The sequence below is a fragment of the Apodemus sylvaticus genome, chromosome 17 (genome assembly GCF_947179515.1).
Source record: "Apodemus sylvaticus chromosome 17, mApoSyl1.1, whole genome shotgun sequence".
Lineage (NCBI taxonomy): Eukaryota > Metazoa > Chordata > Mammalia > Rodentia > Muridae > Apodemus > Apodemus sylvaticus.
In genome coordinates, this window is record NC_067488.1 from 41958081 (window position 1) to 41981309 (window position 23229).

At 46.8% G+C, this 23229-nt stretch overlaps 1 protein-coding gene and 1 long non-coding RNA gene across 2 annotated transcripts in view; one reads left to right on the forward strand and one right to left on the reverse strand.

Moving 5' to 3' along the window:
• The window catches only part of Trappc9 (trafficking protein particle complex subunit 9), a 483396-nt gene that overhangs the window by 227154 nt on the left and 233013 nt on the right, over positions 1-23229 (reverse strand).
• On the forward strand, positions 3793-5257 carry LOC127668140 (uncharacterized). The gene is made up of 2 exons (XR_007974011.1): positions 3793-4388; positions 4924-5257. It is a non-coding gene; the product is annotated as an uncharacterized LOC127668140 (long non-coding RNA).

The window sequence follows — 23229 nt, forward strand, 5'->3', positions numbered from 1 at the left end:
AACTCAGGGAACTGGGGCAGGGTGCTGGGAAGGAAGGGGGTATCTACAATGCATGCCTTGCTGCTGCGCTGACTGGATTCTAGTTCAGCAAAGCCTGTTGGAGGGAGGGGAGGAGGCAGCCTCATAGCTACCCGGAGAGAAACATTTTAAAAAGGTTTCCACAGAGACAATAAGGTGGACACATACCCAAACATTCCTACAACCTCTTCAGCTAAGAAGAGCTAGGGCTAAATGTCAGGGGGTGGGAAGGAGTGGGATAGATGTGGGGCTGAGGGACTGGGGCAGGTCATGAACAGCTCGCCTGCCACTGGAAGGACTGTGGGGTTTATTCTGAGTAGCTAGAGAGACACAACAGGGAAGTCTCGCTTTGGTTTGAATTTGGGATTACTATAAACAACAGACTACTGGGGAAACACGAGACATTAGTTAAGGGGCTGGGGCAACCCAAGTTAATTGTCTTGGGAGGGAAGAGTGTGGCTACAATACAAGCCTTGCCGCTGGGTTATCAAGGTTATATAGTTCTGCAAGCTCCTGGCTGAGCCAAGGAGGCAGCCCTGTAGCTAGCTGAGGAACAGCAGTTCAAAGGAAAAGCTTTCACAAAGACAGTAAAGTGGGCAAGTACCCATCTATTCTAAAAACCTGTTCAGCTACGATGCAATGAGGATAGTGTCAAAGGGAAGGAAGGATGGGAGGTAAAGGCACAGGGGTGGGGGTGGGGTAAATTCAAAGCTGCTGAACACTGGGAACACTAAAAAACGCTGAGAAAACAGAAGCTACTAAGGTGTTAAGCATGAAGACTAAAGAGAAGCGTTAAACGTGACTCCAATATAACCAAGAGTGGAGTTTTCTATAATGGATCCTGAGAACACTGGAGTGGAACCTGGTTGAGTTCTGAAGGGACTGGGTACAGGAGAGGCTCTGCACGCTGGACAGCAGGCCTGTCTGAGCCCCCTTGGAGCTCCAGCGATGCAGAAGTCTTCTCCTCCAGTCAGTACTGAAAGCTGTGAGTGTGCCATAAGATCCCAGCAAATGTGGTATGGCAGAGAGGACTGGGCAGCCCCTGTGGATGGGAGCCCAGGGAGAGAGAGGACTGGGCAGCCTCCATGGGTGGGAGCCCAGGGAGTGTCTCGCTGCTCACAAGTAGCAGCTACCACTGCAAACCCAAGCCATCAAAATGCCTCCCAGATCCTCTCCAAGTGATATGATCAAGACTGCTGTGGTCCTTGGGGTATGCTGGAAGTCCTGCTGCAATCCAAAGAGGAAGGCTGTCCACCTGGGTCTTGATGCATCCCCCATAGCCACAATGCAATATATGCAGTTGGCAGGGTTAAAAAACCTGCCTGGGTCTTCAGTAAACACCCCGAAGTATAGCATTCTTCGTTGGGGGAGGATACCCAACCATTTCCTTGGGGCTGAAGCGTCCATCTTAAAATCCACAACATAAAGAAAGCCAGTTGGTTAATGGGTGTGCAGGTTCTCTGTGTCACCATCCTCTGCAAACATCAAGCCAGGAGCTCAGTGCACAGCCACCACTGACCAATTGAGGATGCCTTCTCTGCAAATAGCTCCACTCTGCCCCAGCAACATGGTAAGGACGTCGTCTACCTGGTCCCTTCCACACAGCCATGAGAGCATGAGGAACCCAGGTGGAGTATCAATGTATAGCTCTGCACTTTCACCATCTTTGGGGCAAGGACACCTACCAAGGTGACCCGCACAGCCATCTACAAGGTGGTGACATCAGGCTATGCTACTCCCTTGTAAGATAAGGATTGCTGGCCAGGTCCTTGATCAACCCTTGACCGCAGGGCAAAACCCTCCACCAGCATCCTTGGCACTCACTCAAAGCAATGCTGCTGTCACAAAGAACAGAAATCCAACTGTATTGTATGTGGGATACAACATGGCTTCCTGAAGGCAAAGAAGCCCTCTTGGGTCCTCCACATGTAGCAGCAACCAGACAGAAATTTGGCTTGGTTTGTTCACACCTTCGCTGTACCACCATACTAAAGACAAAGATGTCTGCCCAAGTGATCTCGGTGCCTATAGCATCCATGCAGCCGCAGGGAGGTGAGATGCCCTTCTGAGTTATCATAACCCAGTGCCACTGTATAAACCCCAGAATAAAGATGTCTACCCTTGGTCTTAAGGGTAGCGGTGCTAATGCAGCCACTCAGCAAGTGCAGTAAGCTCCTCAGAAAAACCATCTACAGGGTAGGAATGCCAAGCCAGGCTTTAGATGTTTGAGCGCAGCTGTGACAAAGTCTGCTGGGCTACAGAGCCTGTCTGGGTCCTTAGCGTGCCACTCAGTGTGGCTATCCACAGAGTAAAGGCTCCATTGGGTCAGACCACAACCCTCAGGACAAAGCCATCTGCCCATTTCCATGCTGGGAGGCATTCTGCGGGAATGAACTTCCCTGATCCTCATCAACAAATACATCTGTGACACAGGTTGGAGGACTTGAAATCCCACCCACATTCTTAGTCCATAGAGTGTGGCCCCAAGAATATGACTATTCACAGAATGGGAGAAATCCGGGGAGTTACCAGGTACAGAGCTCCAAGGTAACACAATGCTGCACAAAGCTGAGGCCGTCAATTCAGCTTCCAGTTGTGTCTCCGCCTACATACAGAACATACAGATCCTGGGTGAGCAGATGTAGCTGTGACGAAGCCTTAGCAATTCCAGATCTTAATTGGCAGCCACAACAATGAGGTTACCATCTGGGTGAGGGCACCCCATTTGTGCCTTCATTCCCAAGGAAAGGGTATCTGCCTAGATTCTTAGCGCGAAGCCAACACAATGAAACAGCAAAAGGATGCTTTTCATGGTGCCACCAGCTTGAGAAAACATCAGCCCGGATCCTTCATGCCCAGCTGCTGCAATGAATATATCCACATGGTAAAGGTGCTCCGTCTTACCATACCCAACCTTTGTATGCAGCTATGGCCACAGAGCTGCCCTCAGGTTCTAAATAATCCACCTCCATTTCCAGAATAAAATCTCTGATCCTTAGTATGTAGCCACCACAATACAGCTGCCCACAAAGGAAGGAAGGATGTTTCACAGTGCCCTTATCCCTAGGGCAAAATAAATAAATAAATAAATAAATAAATAAGCCCAGATCCTTAGTTTGCAGCAGAGGCAACGCGGTTACATGAAGAGTAAGGACGCTCAAAACACCATCCCCAGGAGAAGATCCTCTTAAGCCTTTCAAATGCAGTTGTCACACGACGCAGTATCCGCAAGCAAGGGTTCCTGCTATACCAACATCTCAGGTTAAGATCCACTTGGGCATTTGGTGCTCAGCCACTACAAAGCAGGCATCCATCCACCAAGTAGTACAGACTCTGTTAAACCATCATCCCCAAAATAAGGATATCCACTTAATTTTTTAGTGTGCAAGGAACAGCCAAATAGGGTGAGGCCCTCTGAGGTTATCTATGCACAGCTCTGCTGCGCCACCATCCGCGGGAATAAAAATACCATGCAGAACCTTAAGTGCGCCACCAAAACCATTTAAATAATCCACCCTCTAAGGTTGCTTCGTTGGGTATCCGAATGCAGCTCCACCACGCCTCTATCCCTAGGGTAAGAATATCCGTTCAGTCACTGAAGTACAGCCACAAATATGTGTAATTCCCCAGGATTAAGATAACAAAGAGCAGTGCAGGCGTTGGCTGGTTAACGGCATACGCCCAGGTTCCAGCCAAGCGGGGAGACCTCCATGGCTCATCATTGTGCGACGACCACAATGCGCCTATCCACAGGGCGATGGCGAGCCTCCGTGCTGGCGTCTCCAGGGTAAAAAGATCGGCCAAGCTCCCAGTTGCATCGCAGGCTTCAGGATTCTGTGCTTGAATGTATATCAACGCTGCCCTCGCACAAGCCGCAACAACACAGATTTCTGGGTTTTTCCGGTGCCTTCTTTTACCCATTCCTCGGTCACACTGGTCTAAGAGATCACCACAAGATAAAAACTCCCGGCTCTGCGGCAGTGTCGCAGCTCTTCTACACAGCCATTTTCAGAATAAAGGCCGCGGATCCTCCCGGAAAGCCGGAGCTTGCTGGGAGAGCCGCGGCAATGATCATCTACATAGCGCCGGCACTTGGATGGGCTATCACAAACAGCCTAAAAATCACAATAAGATAGGATAAGGACAGCCACCGGGTCCTCTTCGGTTCGTGGTCACGGAGCCGTAGTAAAGAGGTTCGCTCAGCTCCCAGCCGTGCCGCAGTCTGCAGTCTTTAGAGACGTCTGCGGCGATCTGGCGAGCAGGCAGCTGTGACGCAGTCTACTGGGCGAGCCCGCTCAGACTTCAGTGCGCAGGTGCGGCAATGCGGCAATCTTTTGGGTAGGGACATATTCTGCGGCGCCATCTACCGGGTAAGAATGACAGCCCAGGACCTCCATGCATGGGCACAGAGGCCGGCAGCCCACACAATGAGGCCCCACAGTTGATCAGCATATGGCTCTACTGTGGCAGCATTTTTAGGGTATCAGTGCGCAGCCACATTGGGTGGATATCTGTAGCCTAAGGATGCTCCACTGAGTTGGCAGGGAAGGATAGCCACACAAATGCTCGCTACACCGCGGCCACAGCAGCAAGGCAGTTAGCGGATCTCAGTGCGCAGGCGCGGCAATGCGACAGTTTGCTTTTTAAGAATACATTGTGTGGTGTGATCTAGTGGGTAAGAATGACTCTCTAGGTCCTTGGTGTGGGGTCATAGAGAGAAAGAGAACACGGGTGCCCCATTGGTGACTGGCACACGGCCCCGGGAGCGCAGCATCTCCCTGGGTTATCCATGCTGTCACACAGGGTGGCGGTCCCCAGCCTAAGGGTGCCCTTCCGGGTCTTCAGGGTAAGGGTGGCCAAGCAGTAATGATATGACAAAAAATGAATGTCCCACTATGTCTGCAGGGTGACGGTGTCCCACCTAGGACAAGGCTACGGCAGCAAAAATACTCAATGTAAGGAATGTAGCCGGGTTCACGGAAGAAGCATGGGGAATATCTGGCGTTGCCGCGGGAAGCCCTGCCCACCTCTCTTCCTGCTTGGCCCCTCCTGTGGCGGAAATGGAGGCTGCCTCACTGTTGCAGACTGTGGGAGCCATGGACTATTCTTTTGTAGTGGTAACCTGAATGCCCTAATGACGGAGGCCAGGGATGACCAGTGTACCCTTACCGGGCTACCGAACCGATTCTTTAACCCCGATTCATGTGCAATTTGCTAACAAGGACAACGTCCAAAATGAGCTTTAAGAAGCGCATTGTGTTGTATTACCGGGAAGGGCCGAGCAACGGGGTTTCCGAGTGCTCACCACAGGGCAATTTGTGACGCACTAATAATTTCTAACCAAAAGCTGAAAGTTAAAAGTCCCACCTTCTTATATTTCTAAATATTCTAGCAATATGGCATCTTGGAGCAAGGAAGCAAAGTATTTTCATTTTATTTGTTGATCGCGCTGGGGAGGTACCACGCAGAATGGCCCCTCCGGGGGATTCAGAATCCCTGTGTCCAGAATGCTTCTGTTCATTCGTCAGTATTCACTGGGGAGAGCCACTTGTTAATGAGATTCGCACACGAGGCAACAAAAGGTTAGGAATCAGAGCCTTCCCTAAAAAACTGTAGAGATTTTACGGCTGTGTTGTTTCCTTTTTTGATGTGTGTTGGGGAAGTGTAATTTTAAAACTCTGTTTGTTGGGTAGCCTTCCTGCCTTCAGTTGGTCCGTTATCTGACCCCAGTAAAATCTTAGATTGCCCCCTTGGGGTGGGGGTGGGGGAGTGTTTGATTGGCAGCAGGCTCCTTTTGTTCCATGGGGTTTCATATGCTAATTGTTAGTTTGCACCTGCCTTCAGATAATACAATGTAGCTAAAACTTGCTATAATTCACACCACCTTGTAAAAGACAAACTTTGTGGTTACTAATATAATTCAAAATGATTGCTTCTTTCAAAGTTTACAGCCATTTTGAAAGCACTAATTTTTTTTTCCAGATTACATGGGTGAAAATAAAGGAAAAAGATGTATTAGATGTGTGTGAATTTAATTGAAAATCCTAACCTGAGCATCAGTGAAATTGAAAACACTGTATATGTGTTAAGTCAGAACCTGCATTGGCATATCCTGAAAATGAACCTGTGTTCATTAAATAAAACAAACACAGAAAGCCAAATAAAAAGGAGAATAGATGTGCTTTTCTGCAGTGGTAGCCAAGCTTACAAACCCTTGGTTTGGTCTGGTCTGGTCTGGTCTGGTCTGGCTTTACATCTCTCCTCAGCCTTTGGATCATGCCAGGGTGAAGCTGGGATGGAGAGAAAGTCCCTGTATACAGCAAAAAGGTCTCTCCAGGAAGCCAAGTCATTCAGTAGCAGGAGCAGGAGAAAAGACTCATAGGACATTTGAGATCTGAGTCTCGGGTATGAATGTGGTGCATCTTGAGGGGTAGTTCAGTGCTCTCTGCAACCTGCACAATGCGGCTGGATCCCCACGTCCATTTCATTGAGTGGTGATACAGAGTTTCTTAAGAGTCAGGGTACTGTCTGGCTTACCAGGGAGACACAATGCTGACAGCCAATAGAAAAAAAAAAATGGGGCCAGAGCAATATTGGTGAGAGGACCCCCAACAACCCTCTGCTACACCTCTTCCAAGGTTCAGACTGATGGCAGAGGTGAGCAGCAAGGTCTCCACTGTGCTTACTGCAGGGACTCCCTTCTTGGTCTAACCAGTTCTTTTCTGGAACACTGAGGAGAGTTTAGGAACCTCCTTTTTACAGAAGCATCTGGGATTCAATATTATAGGGCTATTTTCTCGTGTGTAAACCAGACAGGCAGCAGAACCTCCTCAGTGAATCCTGGGGAATGAGTTGGGGGGGGGACCAAAAGCAAGGGCTCACCCCACCCGAGCCTTCCCTCTTTCTCCTCCCACCTCCTGGAAGCTGTTTTTTCCTGTCCCCAGGGGATGTTTTCTTCCATTTAAAGGCTAACAGTTAAAAACCAATAAATGAAGTTTGGGGTACTAAAGCAGTAATGAACAAAAGTCAGGGGTGCTGCTAAGTACTCCAGGTTGTGATGTGAATGAGAAACACCCTCTCTCTGCTCCACCCACAATGACTTATGGGCTTGAGCACTTGGTCCCTAGTCCGTGGCTGTTTGGGGAAGATGTGAGATCTTTATCATTCAGAGTCCTGCTCCTGCTGCCATCCCACACCTTCCCTGCTAGGACAGCTTCATCCTCTGGAACCATAAACCAAAACTAATCCCCTTCTTCCTTAAGTTGCTTTTGGCCATGGTGTTTTATCACTGTGATAGAAAAGTCACTAGTCCAGCCTACATCTTATACTCCCCCCAGCAAAGAACAATCCAGGAAAAATCATGAGTTTTGCTGCTGAGAGAACCAACTATGAATTTGTAGAACAACACACAGAGGTGGGGTGGGGGGGGGGGGGTGTTGGGACCCAGCCAAGGCTTGGTACTGAGAGCACGGACTTCAGGTACTCTACTGGGAGCTCTTGACAACCTCTTGAAGCATAGTAGCTAGCTGGCTGAATCACCCACCTGAGAAGAGACAGAGCCAGGCCTTGAACCTGAGAGGCCTGGCTCCAGAGTCTAGGAGCTATGTACCACCACCACTTGGCCCATCCATCCAAGAGAGGGGTGGAGAAGAGCAACAGGGGATCCAGGCACAGAGAAGCCTGTGTCTATGAATATGTCAATGAGGGGATCCAGCAAGTGGTCTGTCAGCACACATTTCTACAGTCAGCCCCTGGGACCGCTACCTCTACCTCTACGTTGGCTGAGCACTTGACCAGTGTGCCACACAGTGTACTCGAGGGAAAGGGCAGGCTCAGTGGACTGGGAGAGAACTGCAAACAGAGACGGCAAGAGAGTGTAAGTGTCATGCGGTGTGTGGGGACTGTACGCGGTCGGCCCAGGGCTGCGCAGCAGAGGGCAGGCCTCTGCCTGAGTGGACCCAGCTAGGCTTCTTCTCAAAGCCAGAAGACAACTTATTTTGAGGCAGGTCAAGAAAGGAAGACATTAGAGAGGGGAAGATACATGAAGCGAAGGACACACCAAGGAGACACAGGAGACCTCACAGTTGCTCTCAGTAGACATACACATGGACCTCCAGTGATTCGAGAAGATAACAGGTCCTTCCATAGTGGGACGTGGGGTAGGAGACAGTTACAGAGGCAGGTGTGGTGGCACACACCCATCACCACAGCCTTGGCTGAAGTAGAAGTTCATGTTCAAGGCCAGCCTGGACTATATAGCAAGTTTGAGGCTAGCTCGGACACACAGTGTGACTCTCCCAACAAGGCCAGGTATCACTGATGATGCCTTATCCCAGTTAAAGGCCGCAGCCCTGAAGCAGCAGCTTTGGTGAAGCTGTGGTCAGAGAAGAAGGCTACACGCCTGCTCTCCTAGAGGGCACTGCTGACCTCAGCACTGCCTAACAGAGAGGCTGATGCGGCACTTCTTAGACAGAAGCTCCACTCCTTTCCATCCTCTAAGCCTTAGAGGAACAGTACTAACCAGCCATACTGACCAAGTTCAAGTTCCTATAGCTACTTCTGCCAGACTTGTCCTGACAGTTAGTTAGTTACCTGTGCTACACCAGAACAAGGATCCAACCCGTAAGCCCTGAACTTGCTTGCATAATCTCAGAAAGCCCTGTTAGGTCATTTCTACCCTTCTAGCAAGAGGTGGCAGCCAGACTGGTAAGAATATGGCTTACAGAGAATGCAAGAGGCCCTCTCCTCCTCCTTTCCTTCCCCAGTCCCCCATCCCACCCCACCCCCCTTCTTCTGGGCATCCTCTTTCCAACAAAGATGCTACAATGTTAGGCTTCCTGCTTCCTCAATGACTCAGTGACACAGGGATAATTAGTGACAGCACCCACAGGCTTCATTTGCAGATCTCCAGGGAAAGGGTGACTGCTCAAATAGTGTCTGACATGTAATAAACACTCCACGAACATATGGTGAATTGACAAATGAATCGGAAATTCATTCTGAACAGTCAGCTCTTCGGAGCCCTCAATTAATGCTACTGAATCTATCTCCTCCCTGCCCCCATGTCACTAGATGTGAGTCTCAGAGCTATGAGAACAACCCTTTCTGTTGAAGGTATCATGTCTTCCTTCTCTGAGACCATGTGGCTTCCGTATCTTATGGAAGATACATCACACCCTTTCTTTGTGCCTCCCTCCTTTGAACATCAAGACCTCCTTCCTGGGATTAGTTTATCCACAGTTTTCTTGATGTCTTCCAGACTTCACTTCTACTGAGGCAGCTCTTCCCCTTCCGCATGGGAGCCTGTGAGGCAGCCCAGGATGGGCCACTCCACTTCCTCCGCCTTGAGTGTCCAGGGGCTTCCATCCACTCTAGCCTATCTCTGGAACAGCAAGGACAGGGGAAGATAACTCACTGGGTCAAATCAGCCTTTGTAGTTATTACTTTAAAAAAAAAAAGTCTGGTATTTAGATCAAAAGGAAGCACAAAGGACAAAATGGACTGAGTTCAACCTTGAGAACAAAGTCAAGGCTAGTGCTGAGCTCTGAGAGCCTCCCTGCCTCATTTGGCGCCTAAACAAAGGACAACCATGCCATCTAAGCCAAGGTCTGAGCCCCAGGAACTTAGCTAGGTTTTTAGTTTATGCTCACTATGTACTCCAGGAAAGCTGTAACTAAAGAGGCACCTCAGAAACCTACCCCATAATGCCTGTTAGACTTATCTGAGGAGTAGGCATCATGTCTGCCATGGACTCCTGGCTAAGAGACATGTTCTCACTGCAGCTGTGCCAACAGAAAGCAAGTTGGACCGACCTCGCCTCCCCATGAGGCCTAGAAGGTGAGTCAATGCCAGGCAGTGGGAAGCTGTTGGGAGGGCATCACAAATAAGCAAAGGTAAAGAGGGAGAGAGAGGACTCCACGCGTTTGCACTCCTTGTCTTCAGGAACAAATGTTAATCAGGAGACTCCTCACAGGTAACCTCCATAGCAGGCTTCACAGGCTCAAGTCCCATGCAGATGCTCATAATATCGACCTATCTTCTCCCCCATCCCATAGGCAAAAGTTTCTCTGCATCCCAACTGCTGCTCATGCCCTGGCCCAGAGGTCAGTAGGGAGAAACATTTGATAAAGATCAGCTCTGACCCTGTCTCAAAGAGGAGTTCTTGCCCTGAGTTCCACAGGCTCTGGGTGATGACAACTCCAAGACACTATAAAGAGGTACAGTAGGAACAACCAGAGGCCTTCCTAGAATCGCAGGGCAGGCTTCCGCCATGGCACACCACAGGCAGAGCCTCACCAGATCCCTACCCACTCCTCTGCTCAGATGTCAAGCCCACATCACCTGCACCCCTTCTCTGATGTCTCAGGGCTGTGACTGTCTAGGACCAGTGCAATAACTGTCTTAGGCCCATGTTAGTCCTCCTGAAGGCTACTCCTTCTCTCATTCATATTCTCTCTCTCCTCTCCCTCTTCTCCCCTCCCCCTCCCTCCTTCCTCCTTCTTCCTCTTCCTTCTTCCTCTCTCTCTCTCTCTCTCTCTCTCTCTCTCTCTCTCTCTCTCTCTCTCAACTAGGCATGGTGTTGGTGTTATGTGCTGAGGAGAAAGGACATACAAAGGAAAACCCTGCCTCCAGTGGTTAGCAACAAAGACCGAGGTGATGGCTTCTTAGGATGAGGAGCAGAATGTGTCACTACGAGGAGGCCCCAAGTTGGCAGTGAAAGGATGAGAAACACAGCCTAACTCTCCAATGGCCCCAAGAAGTCAGAAGTTTAGAAATGCTATCTCACTCCAAAGGAGCCAGAGCTCCAGGCTCCTAAGAAGCCCTAAATACCTCAAATTCCAGACTCTGCTCTCTGCAGGTAAATAAGTAAAAGGTCACATTCCTTGTTTTTCCAGAGCCTGCTCTCTGTATGGAACTAGGTGAAAGGGCATAATGCGTGATCCTGGCCTAGTAAGATAACAGGAAAAGAGCTGACTGACTGCTTATCTGGCTTCTGTAAACTGCTTGTGCCATAGAAGGAAAGCCTTTGTGACCTATCTCAACTACAATCTGTCTCACACACACACACACACACACACACACACACACACACAGAGGAGCCCAAGGAAATGCAGACCTCTGAGACTATAGGAAACTGATTGGTCCATGGAGCTCGGGCTTAGATGATTTGAAATGACTAGCCTAGAAACTATGGGGTGGTAAAAATCGATTAGCCTGCACAGAGCGGGCTTCTCAACACTAAGGAATGATTGGTTTGCAATGCAAGGGCTTTGTTGTAAGCCGTATAAAAGCTGTTCCGATTCTACACTCAGGGCCTACAGTCCTCTACCCCTGCATGGTGCACAACTGTGGGCTCCAGTGCGCTTGGAATAAAAATCCTCTTGCAGTTTGCATCAAGACCATTTCTCGTGAGTGATCTGGGTGTCGCATTCTGGAGCTGGAGCATGGGGATCCTCATTTTGAGGGTCTTTCAGCAGCAGGGCAGGAAAAGGGCACTCAGTGGGGAGGTGACATCTGAGGACTCAGTGCATATCAGTGTAGAGAAGGATGCTGGGAGGAACAGTGAGCTGGTCCCAGCAATGGACAAGCATGTACTATAAGAAGAGATGGGGCTGGCCAAAGAGGAAGGAAGGAGGCCTGGGAACCCTGGGGGGACTTTATTCTGAGAAACAAAAAGCCTCAGAGAGTCAACTGAAGGAAGTGCTGAATGTTCAAATGTGAAGAGAAATACAATGACACAGACATATACATATGTGTGTACACACATGTAAGCTGATAGATTATATAAAAATTACATAGCAGATTTTCTCTGGGTAGCATCTGAATCACTGATTCATAAAACGTGTGAGGATGAATTGAGAAGTGGGGAGGTCAGGAATTTAATCCACTCCAAGCCTCTGTTCCCACATAAGGAAACTGAGGCTCAGGACAACTAGTTCTTCAACCGTTATCCCATCTGCCACACAGCTATTTGGAAACCCAGAATAATGGGCCAGGCCAAAGTGTCCAGCCTGCACATCCGGTTGCCCCAAGGCTCAACTGTTGTTCCCCTTCCCTTCTTGAAGCCATGCAGTCACGTGTCACTGACCTTCCCCTGACCGTCACCTGATCACGTCAATGTCCCGGCAGGACTCGACACAGAGAAGGCACTGAAGAGAATGCATCTGCCTGGGCTTCTGACATTTTCTATGACATCACATCTGCGTAGCCCCCTCTGCCTTGAATCTACCTCCCTCACCTCCCCAGGCTCCGGGTATACCCCTTGCATTTCCTGAGTGGGTGGGTGGGTGTTCCTAGTATCTGAACTCTGCATAACACATACAGACCCACAGCAGATGAGCACACAGTTAACAGTAGCTCGTGGTCCATAGCTCGACTGCCCTGCAGCGCCTGGACCTTTGTCTGTTCTGCTTTAAGGCTTGGTGTGAAGGTTCTACTGTGAAAGCTTACTTGGCAAAGCATCCTATAGCCCTGAAAACTTTCAACAACCACCCACCGGAGTAGACTGATTTCTTTTTCTTAATTCAAGAAGCCATTTTACTCACTAAAAGTAGACCATCTACAAGGCAGCTGTAGATTTTACCTTTCCAATCTGGAAGGAAATGTGATTACTAAAGGCCTCTAGGTGTTCAGATCTTACAGAACGTACATAATGGTAGGCACGGTGTATTGGCAGATGTGGGCAAGCTCAGCAGAAGGTCTTCCCTGTGCAGGAGACACAGCCCAGAGACGGATAAGGCTAAGCCCCTTGTCCATGCTCATGGGGGGCGTGCCAGGAGCTGCGCCAGCTGAGAACAAGCTGAGTGACTCCAGGAAAACAAGAGTGGACACGGCCTGTCCTGGACAAGCTGCATGTGCAGCACACTCTAGTTACAGAGGGGAAGTATTAAAGACAAAGCCACTTCCACCTGTCCACAATTTAGGCCAGCAGGCAACACCAGACGCTTCATTTTCAAAACATAAAGGGAAAGGAAAAACAGATATACCATTTATCTATACCAATACAGTGTGTGTGTGTGTGTGTGTGTGTGTGTGTGTGCGCGCGCGCGCGCGCTTGTGCATGCATGTACATCATATAGAAACATATGGATCTTATTTAAAAGATCCCTCTGGAGAAGGACTGGGTCTAGTCCTAACAAACAAGAGTTGTCAGTCATAAACATTCTATAGAAGCCTGGGGAGAGAGTTCAGTTAGTGAAGTGTTTGTTATACATTGAGGAGCTGGGTTCCATTCCCAGAACCTTCTCTTTTAGGGGCTGGTGGGGCCTTAGAGATGGCTCAGTAGTTAAGACCATTTGCTGCTCTTGAGAAGGACCCAGGTTCAGTTCCCAGTACTCCCACGACGGAGACACACAAACACGTGTACTTCCTGTTCCGGAGGATCTAGCACCCTATGCTGGCCATCATGGACACCAGGCACATGTGTGGTGCACATGCATACACGCAGGCAAAGCACCCACACTCATAAAGTAAAAATTAAATCAACCTTTTCTCTTCTCTCAATGCCTAAAGTGGCAGCACAGCTTCACAAATGCGGTGCTGGGGGCATGGAGAAGGGGTGGGAGCAGCGGGTTCTTGGGGCTCACTGGCTGGGCAGCCTAGCCATGTTGGCAAGTTCCAGGCCAGTGAGAAATCCTATCTCAGGCGAAAAAGACAGATGACACTTGGGGAATGATACCTCAGGTTGACAAATGTCCTCTACATGCACATTTTCTTCTCCCTCTCCCTCTCCCTCTCCCTCTCCCCCACCCCACACACCTCCTAAAGAAAAGACAGACTGTACAAGTTAAGAAACAGGTAAGAAAACAATATCCACTCTATGCTACACCCACTCTCTTCTGTACCTGTGGGCACAGAAGGTGTTAGGGACAGTGGGAGGGAACAGGGAAGCCAGATCAGCATCCAGCACATCCCCATCCAGCACACGCCCTACGAAAACTGCGGGGCGTTGGGCAACCTAATAACGCTCTCAAAACATCTGTCTCCTCATTTGCCAACCCAGATCCTTTCCACCTGACAGAATCAGCCACATGTCACATCTTGGGACACAAAGCCCTGTTTCCCACTCTAATGAACACTGGGGACAGTCATTACAAGTTGGCTTGGTGGATTCAGCACACAAGCCTTGTGAAAATTAATGACACTTAAATCTTGAGCCTAAACATGCCCCTGTATCCCTGTAACCCTGTCTCTGGCCTGCACTGCGTTGCCAGAGCAGGGCTTAGGCAAGAGTGGCTCCAGGCTCTCTGCACTCTGGGCTTCCGGCCTGACCCAGCCTGTGCGTGAAACCAGCAGAAGACAAGACAGGAGACTGAGCATGATCAGAAAAGAGGCCCGGCAGCTCGCAAGGCCAGCACTGGGTACCAGTGAGCGGGGCTGCCGGGAGAGAACACCCAGGATACATGATCCTCATATGCTGAACCTAACTGCACATGGGCGTCAGGGGATGGGAGGCCATCGGATCCCTGGGGCTGGGGCTAAGAACCTTCCGTATGAACTGAGGCAAAGCACACAAGGTGAGACACTGATGATGGTGTATATGAATATGCCTCTCTGGTGAGAACCAGGCAGGGTGCTTTGTCCTGAAAAGTGATCAATATGGCCAGATTAATGCACAGAAAACAGAGGGCAGATGAAATGCCCTGAAATATTTGACATCCAAGTGATTTCTAAACAGAAGCAAGTTTTCCCTGGGCACCCCAGCCCACTCCATCAAAAGAACACTTTAATAAGGCGAGTTCTGCAGGAGGCTCAGCACAGGCATCGCAGCAGGACACAGTGGTGTGTTTCATAAGATATTCATGGTTCTCTCTAGAAAAGAACATTTTGGGGAAGTGGGAAGCCCTTCTCCTTTATCAACCTGGCCGTTTCCATAACCAGAGAAGTAATAATAGAGCAGATGTACCAGAAGTTTCTGCTGTGTTTGCCTTAAGGGTAAAAGGAGGTGATGGGGAATTCTGGGTGATGAGTACTATAACACATTAAACCTGATGTCATGCACCAAGTGATGGGCAAGGGGCTGTGATGTGTGACTTTTAATCCGCTGGGCTCCCCGTCTCCACGACAGCTGTGACTCCAGCGGCTGAGAGGTAGCTAGCTCTCGTCCTGGCCTTCCGATGTGTAGTTAGAATGCCCTCTGGAGCCCCACTCCTCTCTCTGTGTATCTCGAGCCAAGCCTCAGGCTCGTCTGACTGGAGAGCTCTAGATTCTATGCTGCCTCGTTTTTCAGTTGCTCAAAAACAGTCTTCACCAACTTCTGTTTGCTGTTTCTTACCAGCCACTTGTTCACAGCATGTTTAGTGAGCAACTACAGGCCAGAATTTAAAAGTGGAGTCCTGTGCAGGACTATGTGTGGAGCAGTGAAATGGGTAAAGAAAGAGAAAGTAGTGGGACATGGGGCACAGACCCATGGTTAAGGGACTGTCATTTTAGGAAGCATGAGACAGTATCATCCTAGGTAGTGGGTGTTAGCGTCTTAGAAGAGTGTGCTTCCAGATCCACAGCAGGGTGATAAAGTCTCAAGATGTAGACAGAACATGGGCACATGTGATGCTGTGTTAAGTATGTTTCGGTGGAAACAGCAAAAAAGGACTGCATGTGCCCAAGTACGATGCTGGGAAGGCAAGAAATAGTGAAGTGCTGGCCTTGTGCCAGCATAGCCAGTTTGCACAGGTGGGGCCTGGGTGAGGCCTATGCTCTGAGGACTCCACAAGAGGGCCGTGCGCATCCACTGGCAGGAGCACACAGATGTGTCGGACAGACTTGAATGAAGTTCAGATGCCACGGTTACCATCACTTGCAGTGGTGGGAACAACTGGTTTGAAATAGCAGAACCATTGGGTGGTTACTTCCCTATCGAGGATGGGGAAAGGGTGCCCTTTCCCTGGCTATGCCTGGTCTCTGGCTCCACTGGAGGCCCTGGAGGAGAAGACAACATGGCAGGAGGCTTATTGGCAAGGAACCTCTCTTCTGCTTTCTGCACCACGGATTCCTCCTTCCCACACTAACACAAGGGCAGCTCCTCAGGATTCTAATAAGAAATAAGCAAGTCCCTTTCAGATAGATCTGAATACTTCGGGCACCCTTCATTCACACAGCTGTTGACATATCCAAATCCCTCACAGACGGTATTCTGCTTTGGGGCAGAGCCTGGATACCGGTCTTTCTCATTCCATCACCTGGCACAGCCCTTTGGGGTGGAGTGGACATACACCTGTCTTAGTTAGGGTTTCTATTGCCGTGAGAGGTGATCAGAGCAGGATTGGTTAGTGAACGGTACTGAGAAAGCAGCCTGGGAAGGAGGGAACATGAACTTGCAAACCAGGCAGGCAACAAGTTCAGGACTCACTGTGGGTGTGGGACCCTATTTTCCTTCAAAGGCCAGTAGAAGCCCCTCTTAGGGGGACCATGAGGAATGAATAAGACCATGTTCACGCACCTATAAAGTGTTATTGCTGAAGGAAGGGCAAACAGCAGAGAAGGTAGTGAGAGGGGATCTGAAGGCATTCAGGGTCTGAAAGGGGGGCAGTAGGCAACTCCAAGCAAGAGGTCTGAAACACAAATAAGACCAAGGGCCTGCTCCACAGCCTTTTACCCTGAAGGTGGTGAGGAACAACCAAAAGGCACAGCATGGGCTGAGCAAACTGTACATGTTCTTTAGAAAGAACATGCAGTCGGCTGTAGAAAGGGGGGCCATGCCTTATCTTAGCACAAACGTTCAGAGTCAGGAGTTTTGCATCTGAAGGGAGAGCATCACTCTTGGAATGGCCCTTCCATGTATGCTGCATTCTCTTCCTGGAGGATCATCTCAGTCCAGGGATGCAGTCAAACAAGTACTTATTTCTGCCTCTGAGTGGAAGCAAGTACCTAAGTGAAGAGGGGAGTGGCTAGCTTGGCACTGCTACTGACTGATGCCTATGCTATAAACTTGAGAGAGTCACACTTATCTCTCAAGAATTTGAATGGATTCAAGATGCTATGTTTTCTAGTATGATAATTCCTGATGTGGCTGAGTCTAGCCTCCTCCAAGATGTATTCTAGCCTAAGGATCACCCTCAGGTAGCAGGTAAGGGTCCATAACAGAGAAGAGATATGGGCTTTCCAATCCAGGCCAGAGGTTGCCTCAAACTCCCTGGAAATGAGTCCAGGCTCTTGAAACTGTCCAAATGCAGCCGAAGTAGGTGAAATCAGGAGGGAGGCTCCACAGGAACACAGGCTGACATTTCTATTTCCTCTTTTTCTTCTTCTTTTTCTCCTTCTCTTCTTCTCTTTAGCTTCCTTTCTTCTTTGTTTCTCTCTTTAAATTTCTTCATATATTTTGATCATGTTTCCTCTCTCCCAACTTCTCCAAGATCCTCCCCACTCAGCTTTATGCTTCTTTACATCAATTCTGATTCAGAGCTAAAACTGTGTTAGAAAACTGAACAGGCTCCTGGCCTATGTGGCCTTCAGTAACTACACAGCATCCTGTACCAAGTCCATCCACTGTGCCCTTCAAATGTGCTCTAGAAGAAGCCCAGCCCCAAAACTCTACTATATGAGGTAAGGCCCTGTGCTGCTAGAGAACCTTGCTTCAGGCACCCCGCCAATAGGTTTCCTCTACCTGGGCAGCCTACCACTGCCACCTTCAAGGAATTGTGCTTTGGGAGCCCAGTCTGCATGTCCTTCTGCATTAAGTTAGACAACAAGGCATCATACCACCCTGGAACCTCTTAGACCAAGTAAGGTACCCCACACACACCCACTTCCCACCTACACAGCCTGGGAACTTTGCTCCAGTGCCCAGGCCACATGGCCACTTGTATGAGCTGTTACCCAAGAACCTCACTCTATAAACAGACAGTATCTGACTCTCAGAGGGGGAATTAGGGTAGAGTTTGCAACTTTCAAATATCAGCCCCACCAAGAAAAAGTATATGTCAACACCACTAAGTCTTGGTTCACATCAGAAAACTATAAATGTCTTGACTGAAAGAAGAAAAGTGACATGAAGAAAGAAAGAAAGAAAGAAAGAAAGAAAGAAAGAAAGAAAGAAAGAAAGAAAGAAAGAAAGAAAGAAAGAACAGAGACAAACGGACAGACACTACATGTTACTCCAGATGCTAAGGTGCCAAAATCAAAACACAAACAGGAAAAACCAAGATGACCCATCTCTACCAAAAACTATTCATCCCACAATAATGCCGCAAATGAGAAAAATCTGAAAGAACTCCCAGATGATAAATTCAAAAGTATGATTATAACCATTATCTTAGTTAGGGTTTCTGTTGCTACAGTAAAACACCATAAAAGGATTTGACTTACATGTACTTATCATGGTTCATTATCAAAGGAAGTCAGGACAGGAATGGAATCAGCACAAGCACCTGGGGGCAGAACTAATGCAGAGGCCATGGAGGGGTGCTGCTTACTGGCTTTCTCTCCATGGCTTGCTGAACCTTCTTTCTTAGAGAGCCCTAAGACCATGAGCCCAAGAATACAGCACCCATAGTGGACTGGGCCCTCCTCCATCAACAACTAATTAAGAAAATGCTTACATTTTCTTACAGCTGGATCTAATGGAGGTATTTTCTCAAATGAGGTTTTCATCTTTCAGATAAACCTAACTTATATCAAGTTGTCATAATGATATCCAGCACAATTATATTCAAGGAACTCAATAAAACCATGAATACAATCCAAGAGAACAGAAAGAGCTGAATGAAATAAAGAAGTCAGTATACGGCCTTCTGGTTTCCACCTGTGCCAGAAGCAGAGCCTCAGCTCTGGATCCAAACCACACAGCCTATACCCCAATTGCATCTCAATTCCCCAGGTATTCTGACACATCCAGGACCACAGGTGAGACCCCAAATTCCACCCCAATACCTGGCATATCCAAGGCCCTGTGACACAAATACCCCCACCCAGCCAGAGACCCAGTGCCTTCCGGTTTCCACCTGTGCCTGGAGCAGAGCCTCTACTTAGGATCCCCACCCACACAACCCACACCTGAGTTGCAGTTCAATCCTCTATTGGTTCTAACATATCCAGGATTACAGGATCAAAGGCTCACAAGAAGGACAGGCTCCAGTCAGAGTCAGGGAGACCAGATAACACCAGAGATAACCAAGTGGTGAGAGGCAAGCACAAGAACATAAGCCAACAGAAACCAATTTGACTTGGCAACATCAGAACCCAGTTCTCCCACCATAGCAAATCCTGGATACCCAACACACCAATAAAGCAAGATTCAGATCTAAAGTCTCATTTTGTGAAGATGATAGAGAATTTAAGAAGGACATAAATAACTCCCTTAAAGAAACACAGGAGAACACAAGTAAACAAGTAGAAGCCCTTAAAGAGGAAACACATAAATCCCTTAAAGAAATACAAGAGAACACAATCAAACAGGTGAAAGAATTGAACAAAGCCATCCACGGTCTAAAAATAGAAACAGAAACATTACAGAAAACACAAAGGGAGACAGCCCTGGAGGTGGAAAACCTAGGAAAGAGAACAGGAGTCATAGATGCAAGCATCACCAACAGAATACAAGAGATAAAAGAGAGAATCTCAGCAGTAGAAGATACCATAAAAGACATCAATACAACAGTCACAAAAAATACAAAAAGCAAAAATATCCTATCTCAAAACATTCAAGAAATCCAGAACACAATGAAAATACTGAACCTAATAATATGTATAGAAGAGAGTGAAGATTCTGAACTCAAAGGGCCAGCAAACATCTTCAAAAAATTTATAAAAGAAAACTTCCATAACCAAAAGAAAGAGATGCCCACGAACATACAAGAAGCCTACAGAACTCCAAACAAATTGGACCAGACCAGAAAGTCCTCCCAGCACATAATAATCAAAACACCAAATGCATGAAACAAAGAAAGAATATTGAAAGCACTAACAGAAAAATGTCAAGTAAAGGCAGACCTATCAAAATTACAACAGACTTGTAAGCAGAGACTCTAAAAGCCAGAAGAGTCTGGGCAGATGTCATACAGACCCTAAGAGAACAAAAATGCTAGCCCAGACTACTATACCCAACAAAACTCACATTATCATAGATGGAGAAACCAAGGTATTCTAAAACAAAACCAAATTTAAACAATATGTTTCCACTAATCCAGTGCTACAGAGGATAATAGAAGGGAAAGTCCAACACAAGGAGGGAAACTACATCCAAGAAAAAGCAAGAAATTAATCTTTTCACAATAAACCCAAAAGAAAAGAAACACACAAACATAATTTTAACTGTAACAACAAAAATCACAGGAAACAACAATCAATGGTGCCTAATATCTCTCAACATCAATGGACTCAATTCCCCAATAAAAAGACATAGGAAAAAAGAATGGGTATATAAACAGTATCCAGCATTTTGCTGCATTCAGGAGACACACCTCAGTGACAAAGACACTACCTCAAAGTAAAAGGCTGGGAAAAATTTTTTTTCCAAGCAAATTGTCCCAAGAAACATGCTGGAGTAGCCATTCTAATATCCAATAAAATAGACCAAAAGTCATCAAAAAATATGGGGAAGGACACTACATACTCATCATAGGAAAAAAAAATCTACCAAGATAAACTCTCAAATCTGAACATCTATGCCCCAAATGCAAGGGCACCCACATTTGTAAAAGAAACATTACTGAAGCTCAAAGCACACATTGAACCTCACACAAAAATAGTAGAAGATTTCAACACCCCAACTCACCAATGGACAGATCATGGAAACAGAAACTCAATGGAGACACAGTGAAACTAAAAGAAGTTATGAAACAAATGGATTTAACAGAACATTTCACCCTAAAATAAAAGAATACACCTCCTTCCCAGAACTTCTCAAAAATTGGCCATATACTTGGACACAAAACAAACCTCAAGATACAAGAACATTGAATGAACCCCATGAATTCTATCAGACCACCACGGACTAAGGCTGGCCTTCAATAACAACAAAAACAACAGAAAGCCCATACACATGGAATCTGAACAACTATCGGCTCAATAATAACTTGATCAGGGAAGAAGTAAAGAAAGAAATTAAAGACTTTTTAGAATTCAATGAAAATGAAGGCACATCATATCCAAACTTATGAAACACAACGAAAGCAGTGCTAAGAGGAAAACTCATAGCCCTGAGTGCCTCCATAAAGAAATTGGAGAGATCATACACTAGCAGCTTAACAGCTCATCTGAAAGCTCTAGAAAAAATAGAAGCAGACATCCAAGAGGAATATGACAGGAAATACTTGAACTCAGGTTGATTTCAACCAAGTAGAAACAAAAAGAACTATACAAAGAATCAGCAAAACTAGGAGCCGATTTTTCGAGAAAATCAACAAGATAGATAAACCCTTAGCCAGACTAACCAGAGGCACAGAGACAGTCTCCAAATCAACAAAATCAGGAATGAAAATGGAGACATAACAAAAGAAACTGAGGAAATTAAAAAAAATAATCAGATTCTACTACAAATGTCTATACTCAACAAAACTGGAAAATCTGGATGAAATTGATGATTTTCTAGACAGATATCAGGTATCAAAGCTAAATCAGGATCAGATAACCTTTTAAACAGTCCCATAACCCCTAAGGAAATAGAAGCAGTCATTAGAAGTCTCCCAACCAAGAAAAAAAAAAGTCCAGAGTCAGATAGTTTTAGTGCAGAATTCTATCAGACTTTCAAAGAAAAGCTAATACCAATACTTCTCAAATTATTCCATAAAATAGAAACAAAAGGAACTCTACTCAATTCTTTCTCTGAAGCCACAGTTATACACTGATACCTAAACCACATAAAACCCAACAAAGAAAGAGAACTACAGTCCATTTTCCCTTATGAATATCAATGCAAAACTATACAATAAAATTCTTGCAAACTGAATCCAAAAACACATCAAAACGATCATCCACTATGACCAAGTAGCCTTCATCCCAGGAATGCAGGAATGGTTCAATGTACAGAAATCTAGCAATGTAATCCACTATATAAACAAACTCAAAGGAAAATAAAACATGATTATCCCATTAGATGCTGAAAAAAAAAAACCTTTGACAAAGTACAACACCCATTCATGTTAAAAGTATTGGAATTCAAGATTCATACCTAAATATAATAAAAGCAATATACAGCAAACCAATAGCCAACATCAAACTAAATGGAGAGAAACTCAAAGCAATCCCATTAAAATCAGAGACAAGATAAGGCTACTCACTCTTTCCCTACCTATTCAATATAGTACTCAAAGTTCTAGCCAGAGTAATTAGACAACAAAAGGAGATCAAAGGGATTCAAATTGGGAGGGAGGAAGTCAAGATATCACTATTTACAGATGATAATGATAGTGTGCATAAGTTTTGTTCCTGTTCTTCCTTTGGACAGGAACATTTCTGGGTTAAAAACTTTGAGATGGGAAAATGGAACAGAGACTTAAGAAAGTGCCATCCGGTGACTGCCCACCTTGGGATCCAACATCTCTGCAGACACCAAACCCAACACTGCTGCTGTGGTCAAAAGGCGCTTGCTGACAGGAACCTGGTGTGGTGATTCCTTGGGAGGATGTGCCAGCAACAAACCAATGCAGATGTGGATGCTGGAAACCAACAGTCAGACTGAGCTCAGGGAACCTGGTGAGGGAGCTGGCCGGAGGACTGGAGGAGCAGAGGGGGATTGCAACCCCATTGGAAGAACAAGTCCTACCCATGTATGACACCTATGAACTATAACAGTAACAAACACAGCACAAAAACCCCAAGCATGCAGTGGTGGCACACACTTTGGTGGTCACTAACAGCTCTCTAATTGAACTTAAGACCCACTCAACAAGAAGGAACTCATGCCTATACTGGAAACTGGAAACCTGGCCAACTATATATGGCTAGTAAAGTCATGAATTTTGGAAGAGAATCTTCAACAGCCACTTTATTACACCAGGATAATCCCTAACTACATCCTAAATGTTTGTCCTTATACTACAGATAAGGTTAGTACTCACCCCTCACCAAAGACACTACTTTTTTGCAACAGATAGAGACCATTAAAGAAAACTATAACCAAATCAAAATGCAGAATAGTAGAGCCCAGTCCCAACTCATACAGCTACAATAAAACCCTTACCTTTAAGGAACACCGGAGAAGAGTACATGGAAAGATTATAACAGCCAAGGAATAAGGAAGTTTGCTCTGAGACTGTGCCTCCTAGTAATGTCAGA